The sequence below is a fragment of the Triturus cristatus genome, chromosome 10, assembly GCF_964204655.1.
Source record: "Triturus cristatus chromosome 10, aTriCri1.1, whole genome shotgun sequence".
Classification (NCBI taxonomy): domain Eukaryota; kingdom Metazoa; phylum Chordata; class Amphibia; order Caudata; family Salamandridae; genus Triturus; species Triturus cristatus.
In genome coordinates, this window is record NC_140593.1 from 87,918,356 (window position 1) to 87,930,582 (window position 12,227).

General features: G+C 47.8%; 1 long non-coding RNA gene across 1 annotated transcript in view; it reads left to right on the forward strand.

The window, feature by feature from the left end:
• The first annotated feature begins 1,176 nt into the window (after positions 1 to 1,176).
• The window catches only part of LOC146788895 (uncharacterized), a 151,778-nt gene continuing 140,727 nt past the window's right edge, over positions 1,177 to 12,227 (forward strand). Inside the window, exon 1 of the long non-coding RNA XR_014969720.1 lies at positions 1,177 to 1,359. This is a non-coding gene — a long non-coding RNA (uncharacterized LOC146788895). The remainder of the gene's footprint in view (positions 1,360 to 12,227) is intronic.

The window sequence follows — 12,227 nt, forward strand, 5'->3', positions numbered from 1 at the left end:
GTCACAGATAACCTAATGGTAAGCATAGAAAATTCATGAACATGTCCTCCTTTGCAACTAAGCTCGCCACAAGATTTGGGTAACAACAGATGAAGGAGTAATTGTAAGGGACACTGAAAATATGTGGCAGGGGAACGCCAAAATATGCTGCAGGGTGAGTAAATTATGCAGCAGGAAAAGGCAAATATTTTGTGGCGTAATTCAGCAAATTTTATGATAGTCGAATTTCTTTTTTTTGTTATTTCTACACTTGTTAGCACTGTCTGGGCGTTGGTTGCTCCTCATTAGTATCAGTTTAGCACCCAAATAGAGCAATAAGCAACAGAAAGGTGGCCAGTCAAGCTTTGCAAAGGGCCTTTGAGGGTGCAGCGACATAAGTTGCTGCGTTTGTAGTAACATTTAAACCGTTGGAGGTAGAAATAAAGTGTATTGTTATTAAAATCTGCATATTATGCAGCAGATGGTGCATTATGTGGCAAATGGGACAAATCTATAATTATGTAAAAAATGGGTACATATAATTATGCAAAAAACGGCCACATATTCCAATCACATTATTCCAGTGGCCATTGTAATTGCCAACTGTGACACAGGAAAAAACAAAGATGGCAAAAGAAATGTAACCGTGTATCATTCAATTGTTCTTCAAATTTGGAATATAGTACATTTCTAGCAAAATAACAAGATCCAGCTGTCAGTGGCCAGGATCTATATCTGAGACATATATTCAGTTCCCCATTCAGAGACCATTTCATCCAAATAAAGTTCTAGTAAGTGTCTATTGACATTTAGATGAAAAGAATAACTCTCAAGTGGTAAAACTTCAAATTTTTGGATCAATGACATATAATTGATGCACACAATATCGATTTACAAACATATAGGAAAATAAATATTGTTCCCAAAAATATCACTTTCCTACACAAACCGGACTAAGCGGACCTCAGGCGGGGACTCCAAATAACTGGATCACCTTGTCCAGAAGGCGGGGCTGCTGCCCAGACACTGATAAGCGCGCCACAACTCCTGCTATGCGGGACTTGAACCGGACTAAGCTGACCTCAGGCGGGGACTCCAAGTCCCAGTATCACCTTGTCCAGAGGGCAGGGCTGCTGCCCAGGCGCTGATAAGAGCGCCACAACTCCCACTGTGTGGCACACGAACCGGACTAAGCGGACCTCAGGCAGGGACTCCAAGTCCCAGTATCACCTTGTCCAGAGGGCGGGGCTGCGCGCCACAACTCCCACTGCACAGGATGCGCCGGGGCAAAGCCCGGGCCAAGGGCGGGCCCATCCTTGCCCGGAGGAGGCCTTACCGGGCAACCCTTCTGACATCTGGACATCTCTACATCTTGCTCAGGTGAACTTGACCCAGAACTCGAAATTAACTTTGGCTAGTGAAGTTGAAGGTTTGACATTGTAGCCAGAGTTCCTGGGGTTAATTGACATCGGTGTCGTCCGTGAAGGCCACCCGATAGATCCACTTTTGCTTCCCTCTTCAGATAAACTTGGGGCCACAATGGGAAAGAAAAACACCTGTGAGGGAGGTACGGGTGATGGCTGTAAGAAGAAGGCAAAGAAGGGGAAGAAGAAAGGCTTAAGTACAAGCCTGGCAGCAGGGGGGGGGGGTGCATTGGACAGAATAAACAGTTTATTAACTGAATGAGAGGGACTCGTTGACACTACACTTACTAATACCTTGCCTAAGAATAGTACTTCCCAGGTTTTGAGTAGTGCTATATGCAATGGGCGCATACCTGGGCGCATACCTGCAATGTTCAAAAAGTCAGCCAGTAGGATCTCACCGCCTGAATCCTCAAATGTATCCCCTGTGAGCTTTGATAGCGGGGGAACTCCTATGCATGCCTCCCAAAACGATGTGGCTGTCTTTCCCTGTAGTAATAGATACTCCACTCTTACAGACCATCTAGGGTCATTGGACCGCCTCCCCCCCCAGTATTGGGAGCCGGGCACAGAGGCGGGCACAGAGAATGGCACTCGCAGTACTATTCAGAGGGCCAAGTAGTAGCAGGTAAAATCACCATAAGAGCACAGATAGAAGGAGCAGTGTTGGGTAAATAAGTGGGGCCCCTGTAGGGCCACTGTGGACCCTTTCCAAAGATCTGTCTCCATGAAGATAATAGACTTGGGGCATCATGTAGGTAGCTAAATACCGGTCGGTAACGGCCGAAATTTGGTAAATATCCCGTTACCGACCGGTATTTAGCTATTTGGGATGTAGGAGGCATAATTCAGGATTCGGTAAATACCGAATCCTGAATGTAGGGAGCACTCTAAAGAGTGCAAATTAGAATTAAGAATTTGTTATTTACCACCAAATACAGGTTGGTGATAAATAACGAATACCTTGCAAAACGCAATATTTTGCAGATGTAAGAGTGCCATGTGGCAGACATACATGCCCTTAGGGCATGTATGTGCGCCACATGTGCACACATGCAAGAATCAGGGGTGCAACAGGGTGTCAATGTGACACCCTGCCACCCTTGTATATGCTCCCCCCATTACCGAATCGGTATTTACCGAATCGGTAATGGTGACTGGCTTCCCATTGATTCCTATGGGCCTCCAGGCCCATAGGAATCAATGGGAAGGTATGCCCCATTACCGAATCGGTAAATACCGATTCATATTTACCGAATTTTTCCGATTCGGTAAAATTTACCGAATCAGTACCTACATCACATTTACCGATTCATAAATACCGAATCGGTAAAATTCGGTATTTATGAATCGGTAAATGTGTTGCTACCTACATATGGCCCTTGATGAGCAAAATGAGTGCCCTCAAAGCTTCCATCAGTAGCCTTTCTGACTCCCTAAGTAGGATTCACTCTGAAATGCAGCAGGTAAAATCAATAATGAGAGCACACACAAAGCCTACTTCCACCCCCTAACAGGACATGGGTATTGCAAGACAGCCCCCAGGTAACAGCAAGGCTCAAGCAACACAGAGTACAAATAGATCAGTTAGGGATGCGTCACTGAGGTGTGCTAGCATAGGCCACACACAACCTGACAGGGTGCTCAATAGTGTGGCAACCCATTGGTAATCCACACACCCCACCGTGGCATCTGCTCCTCCTGTAATCCCCGTCCAGTCTCAGGCCGGTTTGCCTTGAGTGCCAGGCAGTGCTGCCAAAACATTAGATACAAGTAACGTTGTGTACATGATAAATGTACAAAAGCAATCAGGGAGCTTGCACAGAGTTGGAAAAAAACTTAGTGGAACTCTGCTATCCGCCTCCAACCCCCCTAAAAAAATATTTACAAATGAATTTAAAAATAAATTAAAACACACTTACCTATACTGCGACGTCCCTGGGCTGCCCTCCTCCTCATCGCCGTTTGTCTCCTACATCAGACGTACATCTTGCGAGATCTGCGCATGCGCGAGTGCTCGTGCATGTGCATTCCTCGCAAGACATCTTGCGAGAAAGGCACACGTGCGTGCGCTTGCGCAGTTCTCGCAAGATGTATGTCTGACGTAGGAGAGAGACGGCGAGGAGGAGCAGGGCAGCCCGGGAACTCCGCAGAACTGGTAAGTGTGTTTATTTTATTTTAAATTAGTTTGTAAATATTTTTTATTAGGGGGGTGGAGGCGGGGAGCCTATTTAGCAGGGGGGCTGGCTCTGCTGCAGAGTCGGAGTTTTGCCCTATACTCCGTGTTGCCAGAGGAGCGTGGAGTAGGCAAATCTCCGCAGACTCCGCTGCCGGAGCGGAGTTCTCTGCCGCCCTTACATAGAAGACAAGGGATCTCTCCTAAACAAGTGCACCCAATGGATTCACCACATAAGGGGCTGCCAGTCCCTAATAAGGGATGACATTATCAGGGCTAAGAGACACTTGTCTACACGGGCCATGTGGCCACCCATGAATATAGAGCACGGAGTTAGGAGCGAGGTTTAGCGGGTATTTTATTGGCCCGTCCATATGCGGCGAGGAACAGGTCATATGGGGTTAAAGCAAGGAAACAAAACAATAACAAAAGGAAGGTTCTTTTGATGTCAGTCCAGCCACTGTATAATGTGGACGTTCTCTCTTTCAAGTTCTCCTCAAGAGGGTGGGGATTGAGATATTTCGTTATCTACTTCTCCTTGTCAGGACGCCAGAAGAGGGAGTGTGGCCCGAACCCTCGGAGAAAAATAAACAATGGTCAGATATAGTGGGTTTGGGTCAGTCTGCCTACCGCCACCTTCACCCACGACCAGGATTGTGCAGCTAAGAGGGACAAGTGGTGGGAATAAGGGTCTCAGTGAATACGGGCAGTACGTACTTCTCACCGCCCCATCCTCCACCAACCTGCAGTAAAATCTTTGAAAAAGGGTACTTTCCGATGGCCATGGCCCTCCTGGGTTGTGGCTGGGGGAGTCTCACCACCCTCCTCCTATCTGGGTCAGCTGGACTCTCGAGTGTTGCCTCTGGGCGGTTCCTCTGTCTGTGGGTCTCTTTTCTCCTCTCCATCTTCCTCTGCCTACCGCGGGGGTTCTTGCCAGCCTTTGAAGTCCAGATCCTCGGGAAACACGAAGAACGAACCACCGTCCTCTTCAGTGTTTTTCTCCTCTGTTGTTTATCCCTCCTCTCGTTGGGCAGGTCCTCTCTTATGTGTGGAGACTAGACTGCCTACTTTCCCCTCTGGACGTCCGACCGCAGGTGCCGTCTTGGAATTCCCGCCCGCGAAGGGCGTAGGATTACACTATAACAAGAATGGTGTGCAGTTCCTAATGTGAATGCAGGCGAACGTGTATTGAGAAATAGGCTCTACTTGAGAGTAAGTAGTTGCGCAAGAAGTGGAGAAGAAACTTCTCCTAGTTGGAAAAAGACCCTCACACACCCAGCCAGCTAGATGTCATGCTTCATCATCGGGTCTGCTCCTTATCGGGGCGGCGCTGTAATCCCCGATCGGCACCCGAGATGGGGCCTTCCTGGCGGAGATCTTTTTTCCAAAAGCCGGTGGGTGAGGTGCGTGTGAGGGCCCTAAATTGTGTAGGTGATGGTGATGTGTAGGAAAAAGTAAAATAGGGGAGAAGGTCCACTCAGAAAATGTTTTCATGAACGTGGCCCCTACCCTAATTAAAAATAATAAGACAAAACAACGCTAATCCCAACTCTAAGGATGTGGGTTAATTGCGTCTGTCAAGTGGTCAACATGTTTCTTGCCCTTAAGTCTATTTGATGGCAATTCGTCAGGACCAAAAAGATCTACCTACACTTAAATGGTGGTGGTCTAAAGTACAGTATACAGATGACCACCCTTACAGCACCCAAAGAAAGTGTGGTACCTGTAATTCTAAAAACACAGCCTGCAAGGTAAAAGACAAGATTACAATACTAGAAATACAAGTCACAATATTTGTAAATGACAATACATGCAACAAATTGATGCAAACCGCATGCTGAACAAGGTTGCTAGTGGCATGCGTAATGACGTGTCTGTCATACAAATTTGAAACAGTGAGATAATGTAATAAAAAGAAGGAACGAAAGCAGCAGGAGTGGCACACAACAAAAAGTAACTCACCCCATTAGGGTCATGGATGTGTGGTATCAGATCCGGCTAGTGGAGACACTAAAGTGTAGTGTCCTAATATAAAATCAAAAACAAAACGAAGAAAACAAGAGAGACATAGTTGATGTATGAGGAACTATACATGAAATCCCTGGCTAATGCGCCCAGGGTCGAGGAGGTCACACAGTGAATCTGCGTGTCCAGTAGATGAACACTGGGTTTGTTGTGAACTGTAGTGGTGCCAGGCCTCCAAGTAAGGAGCACAAAGTAAAATCAAGTGAAAGGTCCCAGGGGGGCGTAGCGCAGTGCCCCGGCAAGGCGCCGGTCGACAACCCCACACTCACCAAGGTGAGGTCAGGTGTGTAAACAGGGCGCCCATCGGGGCCCCTCGCGGGCTTGTGTTACCTGTGACTACACAAGAAAAAACACTGTGTTGACCGATGAGGGCAAGGTAACCACGCGGACAATGCTGGGAGCCGTCACCAATTAAGCGAGGATGAGGTTCTGGAGCAACGCTGGTAGTGATCGCAACGTCAACATAGTCGCGGGCCCGTGCAGTCAGCAAGCCCACACAGAAGGTGCCAGTCATCTGAGGGGCATGGCACGTACAAACAACATCTGAAGGCGCCATCGTGGCTAATACTCACGGTTACCAAGGCAGAGGGTGGCGGTAGATTACACTGCCTTCCTTCTTGGCATGAATGATTGGGGCATGTCTCTGACAGATACTGTGACAGAAAGTCCACATTCCCTTGAGCTCGACCGGGTGCATGAAGGGCCTGGAAAAAAAGGCTGTAAGGACAAGAACCAGCGGAGTATCTTGGGGTTTGTGTCTTTGTGAGTGGCAAGCCTGGTGAGGGGGGCCTGATCAGTAACCAAAAAGAAAGTATGTCCCAATAAATAATACTATAGGGCCTCCATAGCCCATTTGATGGCAAGGCATTCCTTTTCCATTGTTGTGTAGTGGGTTTCTCGTGGGAACAATTTACGGCTGAGGTAAAGGATCGGCCGAAGATCACCCTGTTGGTCAGGCTGTGACAAGACAAGCCTGTAATACCCTACCAGGCCAAGGAACGCTCTTAGGTCCTTTTTGATATTTGGCTTTGATATGTTTTGGATGGCTTCTAGTTTTGTGCACTGTGGTCGCAGTGTCCCTGCTTGAATAGAGTAGCCCAAATATTCTATACGGTTGGTGCCCAGAGTGGTCTTTTTGGGGTTAAGTGTCAGACCTGACTGGTGGAGAGAGAAGAAGAGACACCGCGTGTGTTGTAAGTGGGTCTCCCAATCAGCGCTGTATACCACAATATCATCCAGAGAGGCCACTGCGTATCGTTGATGAGCTTATAGAATGATATCCATTAGTCTTTGGAAGGTAGCGGGGGCTCCGTTTAGCCCAAAGGGCATGACCGTAAAATGATACAGGCCGGATGGAGTAGAAAAGGCCGTTTACTCTCTGGTGGCTGGATGGAGAGGAATTTGCCAGTGTCCCTTTCTCAGGTCGATGGTGGACATTACACAAGCCCCTCCCAGTCTCTCTATGAGCTCATCAACTCTCGACATGGGATAACTGTGGAATTTGGAGTGGGCATTCAGCTGGCAAAAGTTGATGCAAAACCGGAGGCTCCCATCTGGTTTGGGTACCAACACCACCGGGGAATACCAGTTGCTCTGTGAGGGTTCGATGATATCTGCTCTTAATATCGCGTCCACTTCTTGTTCTACAGCCTGGCGTCTTGCGGCTGGGATGCGATAAGGCCGTAGTTTTATGACTGTCCCTGTCTCTGTTTTTATGTTGTGTTTTACTAAGGCAGTCCTCCCCGGGTTACTGGAACTGAGCCCTGGGAAACAGTCTAGCAGGATATACAACTGCTGTCTTAAGCGGTCACTAAGTGTTTTTCCTGTTATTGGCCGTTCTATAGACATTGAGCAGGAGGGTTGGATGGGTATCTCTATAGACTTTGTACAGGTAATGTGGTTCACAGAAGCAACAGGGCCTCTGTTCTGAGGGGGGGTTTCTCCTACTTCTTCAACAGATTAATCAGGTAAACCTGTCCCTTGGGTCCTGTTCTAGAAATAGCTACTCTATAGGTAACTGGGGTTACTAGTCCTACAACTGTATATGGTCCTTGCCAGGTCGCTAGCAGCTTTTTGTCCGAGGAAGGTAAAAGTATGAGTACATTATCCCTCACTGTCAGCTGTCTTATTTGAGTGCCTTTATCATAATATGTCTTCTGTTTTGGCTGTGCCTTCTCAAGGTTTTGATGAACCTCTTCCCACAGAGTCGCTAGGATTTTCTTCAAGGTGGCTGAGTAACCTAACAATGGTTTCCCCTCATCCTCCTCTTCTGTCGACTGTTCAGCTGTCATATCTAGAAGGGTGCAAGGTCTATGTCCGAACACTAGCTCGAATGCACTGAACCCCGTGGTGGTAGGCCCCTGACGGCCATATCAGCCTCGGGTGATACTAACCCTGTGCAACTCAAGTCCGCGCCACGTGGTGGTAAGCCCCTGATGGCCACATCAGCTTGGGGTGGCACTAACCCTGTGCAACTCAAGTCCGCGCCACGTGGTGGTAGGCCCCTGACGGCCACATCAGATCAGGGTGAGACTAACCCTCTGCGCAACTTTTCATGGACTCTTTATGATTGAGACCCGTGGAACGTCCGCCATCCAGTCACCACTGGTAATAAAGGATGTGACGTTGTCGATCCATTATATTTGCGTGGTCACATGGCCTGTGATGCATGTGCCGGATGGGTGTGGTGTGTGTGCAAACTGCAAACCTGCCCTCAGGAAGTGGCCGTGACATGTTGACAACTAGACCACTGACCTGCAAACCAACAGCGAGTACGCCTGCGACAGGTAGCTATGTGGGGGGTGCAAACGTGTTCTCAATCGATTTTTCATAGGAAACTTTAGACAGGGCTACAGGTCAAACTGCTGAACGGAATTGCGCCAAATTTGGTAGGGAGAAAGGCCTTGGTCCAGAAAGCGCGCTTTCTTGCATCAAGTGAAAATATAAGAAAAAGGTCCCGGGGCAATTTGATATACCGGAGCTCTGTCTGTGTGGGATAACCCTGTCACGCTCCCTCTGCCCAACATCACCACTTCGCAGCTATGCCGTTAGAAGCCAGTCCGTCGGCTCGCAACTCTCTACTTTTGTGAGCTAGTACGCTGCTGTGCCTGTACCTCTGCAAGCTACTATGCTGCTGTTCCTTTGGGAGCAGACGGCTCGTACTACTGCATCTGTGAGTAGAGTGGACGGCTGCAGTTGTCCCTCTGCGAGCCTGGGTGCGAACTGTTCATAAGTCACACTACATAAGCATTAAAAAGCCATTTTGTGATTCAGTTCGTCAGCTGGCATCAGTCCGAGGGATTTCTGAAAACATACCGGAGTTCTTTCTGTGAGAGATACCCCTTTCACGCTGCCTCTCCCCACATCAGCAGGTAATGCACCCTCTTCCCACATTACCAACATACCCCCAAAAACCTTCTTAGGCCCGGAATTGTCCCTGTGCAGTTGGACAAACGAGAATCTTAGTCATGTATAGATTTACATATAAAACATTTTATTTAAACAAAACAACAACAAATAAAAATGAAGGGAGTCTGGTGGTGTGGTCGCTGCCATGAAGTTGGGGTCACTGCCATTCAGGACTCAGGACACAGTTCCACATGTGGGATCAGCTTGTATTGAACAGGGTTAGTGGCACCAGGTGTTGCGCCTTGTGTTGTACAGGGTTAGTGACACCACGTGTCGCCGGCCTGGCATATGGAAATATGCCTCACTGTTCAAAGGGAGTCTGGTGCTGTGGTCACTGCCACGGACTTGGGGTCACTGCCATTCAGAACTCAGGACACAGTTCCACATGTGGGATCGGCTTGTGTTGAACAGAGTTAGTGGCACCATGTGTCGCCGGCCTTGCATATGGAAATATGCCTCACTAATTAAAGGGAGTCTGGTGCTGTGGTTACTGCCACGAAGTTGGGGTCACTGCCATTCAGGAGTCAGGACACAGGACACAGTTCCACATGTGGGATCGGCTTGTTTTGAACAGGGTTAGTGGTACCACGTGTTGCCGGCCTTGCATATGGAAATATGCCTCATTAATCAAAGGGATTCTTGTGCTGTGGCCGCTGCCACGGACTTGGGGTCACTGCCATTCAGGACTCAGGACACAGTTCCACATGTGGGATTGGTTTGTGTTGAACAGGGTTAGTGGCACCACGTGTTGCCGGCCTTGCATATGGAAATATGCCTCACTAATCAAAGGGAGTCTGGTGCTGTGGTTGCTGCCATGGACTTGGAGTCACTGCCATTCAGGACTCAGGACACAGTTCCACATGTGGGATCGGCTTGTGTTGAACAGGGTTAGTGGCACCACGTGTCGCCGGCCTTGCATATGGAAATATGCCTCGCTAATTAAAGGGAGTCTGGTGTTGTGGTCGCTGCCACGGACTTGGGGTCACTGCCATTCAGGACTCAGGACACAGTTTCACATGTGGGTTCGGCTTGTGTTGAACAGGGTTAGTGGCACCACATGTCACCGGCCTTGCGTATGGAAATATGCCTCACTAATCAAAGGGAGTCTGGTGCTGTGGTCGCTGCCACGGACTTGGGGTCACTGCCATTCAGGATCAGGACACAGTTCCACATGTGCGATCGGCTTGTGTTGAACAGCGTTAGTGGCACCACGTGTCGCCGGCCTTGCATATGGAAATATGCCTCACTAATCAAAGGGAGTCTGGTGCTGTGGTTGCTGCCATGGACTTGGAGTCACTGCCATTCAGGACTCAGGACACAGTTCCACATGTGGGATCGGCTTGTGTTGAACAGGGTTAGTGGCACCGCGTGTCGCCGGCCTTGCATATGGAAATATGCCTCGCTAATTAAAGGGAGTCTGGTGTTGTGGTCACTGCCACGGACTTGGGGTCACTGCCATTCAGGACTCAGTACACAGTTCCACATGTGGGGTCATCTTGTGGCGAACAGTGATGAATACAGGCCCCAGCTAGGCCCGCAAGACACAAGGGTTCGCTCTCCTGTAACGGAATCTATAAGGAAGTTGGCACGGAAACTGCAAAGTACAAAACAACGTTTATTAACCCTTAAGGGTGGTCCTACAATCCACACAACACTCTTCAGTATTGCATGGAGTAGCACAAAGAACATTCGTACACAGTCCCCTTTTATACACAACAGAGGGGCTCATAAGTGGGTGGATACAACATGAGGCCGAAGAACATTACCATTTATGGTCATTCTCGATACTGAATCAATACATGGGCGGAGCCAACACACTCCTTGAGCCCGCGAAAGGACATGGTCAAGCAAAGCTAATTATAACAGATGTGGTCAAGTCTGGGCATGCGCCAGACGGACAAGAGAGAGCTATTTATAAACTGTTGCTAGGCAGATTACAAGAGCAACTAACACAGAGGTCGGACTCTCCTCGTGGTGAACACATGGCAGCATGTCAATACAAAATGGAGTCCGGACTTCGGTCAACATAACGAAGAAAACATGATCAAAAGGGGAAGCATTAATGTTTTCAGTAAATGCTTAATCACATTCTGCCTTAATTTACAACAGACGACCCTTTCAGCATTTACTGAAGACATCCGGTTTCCAAGAATAATCATCATATATATCAATTATCATCATTCCCTTAACCTCTTTAGCTAGACCCTTCTGTCGAGCAACATCGGCAATAGCTTTCTTATCTGGAATGCAGAATGAAATGCATACGGAACAGCACAATGGTCCACATTGAATACACATACAGAAAAGGAACAGAACTGCTATAATAATGCAGAGACCAGTTAAGACCTTCCATCCCCAGGCAGTAACCAACGCCCAAAACCATCCAGAAAAGGACCAAGTGCCGTTTTCTGTGTGGATTTCAGCTGCTATTTTATGCAGCTTGTTAATGGCGTTATAAACGGATGGCGTATGATCAGGGATGAACACACAGCAGCTACTTCCAATAATTTTACAGGCTCCACCTCGATCAGCTAACATTACATCTAGTACCATACGATTCTGCAATGCAACAATCCTAGTTATTTGTAATTCTTCCGTAAGATTCCCAAGAGCGGCAGCAGTCTGATTTGTCACAGCTTCTACCACTCTTGTCAATCTTCGGATCTTCCTACTGTTCAAAGCAGCTCCAACAAAGAAGAACAGTCCTAAGTTAAAATCAATATACTGTTGCAAGCTGGTATCGGTCTGATCCACATCATCAATTGATAGAGTACGTTTATATCTATTTACAGTCACATTATTCAACAGTTTCAAATCCTTATGATATGACGCAGGTGCTAAGAATACAGGAGGTAATAGGAATGATACATAGCATACCCCGGACCACCCAGCCGGCAAACGGTAATAACCTTTATTTCCACATACAAAATAGGTATTATGGGACGCTAGGAAGGTACTGTTGTTCAGCCCGTCGATGTTCAATACAGTTATACAATCACTGACACCAACAGGGATAAAACCCACACTCTGGACACACAAATCTGCTTGAGCTTGTGCTACTTGGATTACGAATTTGTCCTTCCCCACAGTGTCTCTTGTGTTCGTGAAGATATAGGGGATGGATTCATTGTCCGGTCGGTACTCTTCCCATTCCCAAATTGTCCCATTCGCTTGTGGATACCCATTCTTGTCTTGATGGCATTCTCTGTTAAGTC